Raw genomic sequence first — 2573 nt, forward strand, 5'->3', positions numbered from 1 at the left:
CCCCCAGGGCACCTGAGACTGCAATTGAGACTGGGCATGGTGGCATGCACACCTGTAATCCAGCACTTGGGAGGCTGTAAACAGGAGAATCACTATGAGTCCAATCTAGTAGTGAGACCCTGAACACCCTGTAGACCTTCCGCTAAAATTAAAAAAAAAAAGAGACTACCTCTCCAGGCTAATCTAATCATATGAATTTTGTTTGAGGGTGGTTAACTCAGGGGCATTCTTCCATTGAGGAATTCCCAGCCCATTTTTATTTTTTATTCTGAGACGGGGTCTCCCTAAATTGTCCGTGCAGGACTCACATTTGCAGTCTTCCTGCCTCAGCTTCTCTGAGTGCTATAATTACAAGCATGTGCCACTGGAACTGCCTGTGAATCTAGTTTTTCTTTGGAGACAGGGCCTCGCTATGTAATCCAGGCTGACCTTGCATTCAGTACAGCCCAAGCTAATTTTGGGCCTCTTGCCGCAGCCTCCCAAGTGCTGGGATTACAGCTGTGTGCCACCTCACTTGGATAATTAAAAAAAACTCTAATAAAAAGCTTAAGGCTGCTAAGACTTTGCGTTCCACTCCAGCATTGAAGATAGAAAAAGATGTTTAAAGGCTCCTTGTTGCTATCAAGATAAAATCCAGATTCGTCAGAGTGTTTTCAGTTTGCATGTTAACTGTTATCCTATACTGTGTGTTGGCTTGATTCCCTGCAAGAGTGGCCCTAGGATAAACCTGGACAGCGGTGGCAAACCTACGGCAGGGGTGCTGGAGCAGGTTCTTTGGATCACTTGAGCCCCGAAGAGTGAAACCAGCCTGGGCGACTTAGAGCAAGTTGTCTCAAAATTAAAGTGAAGGAGGCCGGGGAGATGGAATAAGCGCTTCCCTGGCCAGCGCAAGGGCCTGAGTTCAATCCCTGGTTCCGCAAAAAAAAAAAAAAAAAAAAGAGCTGAAGCTGGAGTTCAGCGGTACAGTACTTGCTTAACATGAACGGAACCCTAGGTTCAATCTTCAGAGCATAAATGAAGGAAGGAAGGAAGGAAGAAAATTTGAAGATAGCTACTACTAATGTGAAGAAAAAGCCATTTGTGTCTGCCACTGATATTCACACGTTTTGGAAGACTGGAAATTTGGCGGCGTTCGTCAAAATTTTAAATTATGTACTCTGATGAGAAATCCCATGCTTATGAATGTACTCCATGGAGTTGCCATCTAGGTGAACAGAGATCGATGTACAGGAGCATTTCAAGCAGGATTGCTAGGGCCGGCCAGGTAGCTCAGAGGGTTAAAGCACCTGCTTAAGCAGACTCGGGGCCAGGGGTTTGATTCCGGCCCACCGTGCCAGCCCTGATCTGGGAAGTGAGACCCTATAAACCCTGTACTAAATACATAAAAAAGCAGGAGGATCACAAGTTCTAGTCCAGCCCAGGCAATTTAGGGACTTAGCCAGACCTCATCTCAGGATAAAAAAATAAAGAAGGGCTGGGGCTGCAGTTCGGTGGGAAGCCCCCGGGCTCAACCCCTGGCCCTTGCCCCAAATTGTACAAGCTTGGGCATTCGGCTGGCAATGAATGAGGGTCATTGAGTTGGTTCCCTTGGAGGACCGCTGGGTCTGGTGTTCAGGCCAGAGCTGTGGGAATGACTCAGGAGAGTTCCAAAATGGTAAAAGGAAAACTATTTGTACCCAAGAAGCCACAACATGGTTATGGTACACAGGCTCGTAATCCCATCACTTGGTAGGCTGAGGCAGGAAGAACTCTGAGAGTTGGAGGCCAGCCTGGGCTACATAGCAAGGCCCTGTCTCAAAAATTTAAAAAAAGGTGCAAAAAGAGGCCTGCCCACCAAGCAACCGTCTGCGCAGCTAATGCAGCACACAGGAGCCGCCGACTCCCGGCCGAGTCCGTCCACACCTCTTTGCATACAGCCTGAAAGGCAAGAATGGTTCTTACACTCTCAATCCACTTGCTACAGCAGTGACCCAGTAACTTTCTGCCCCGATTAAGTGAAGTCATCCTCCTCCTTCCCCTGAAAAAGATTTCCTGCAGGGCATATAGCTCAGCGGCACAGTGCCTGCCTGGCAAGCACAAGGTCCTGAGTTCAATTTCTGGTACAACAGTAAAAAAAAGATTTCTTTGTGAGCTGCAGGTGAGTTCAGGGCTGAGCACTGGCCAGGTGGCATGAGGGAGGCCCTGGTCCCATCCCCAGCACAGAATAACCGATGAAATCTCGCGATTCATCTCGATTTCCCAAGGCGCTGTGCTGATTATGGCTGCTTCGATAACTTCATCACTGAAGCTTTGTGCGGCTGCGCCCGGACTTAAAAGCTGAGTGGTCACCCTGCTGCCTCCCCGGAGAGTTGAGCGCGGCTTCCGGCTCTGCTGTGAGCTCTGTGCTCCTAACAGGCCCACAGCTCCCCCTGCACCTTCTTCTTGCAGAACCAGCTTCAAGTGTGTACCCTCTCTCACTTGCCCGCTGCAGCCTGGTACAGTGCCCGCCCGCCCAGGGAGCCCGGGGATGCCCGGCCCTGACCTGGCCCCTCCTCAGCCTCTGCTGCCTGTGGGGTCCGAGGTGCATGGCCAGG

Source organism: Octodon degus, unplaced genomic scaffold (genome assembly GCF_000260255.1).
Source record: "Octodon degus isolate 3935 unplaced genomic scaffold, OctDeg1.0 scaffold00153, whole genome shotgun sequence".
Taxonomy (NCBI): Eukaryota; Metazoa; Chordata; class Mammalia; order Rodentia; family Octodontidae; genus Octodon; species Octodon degus.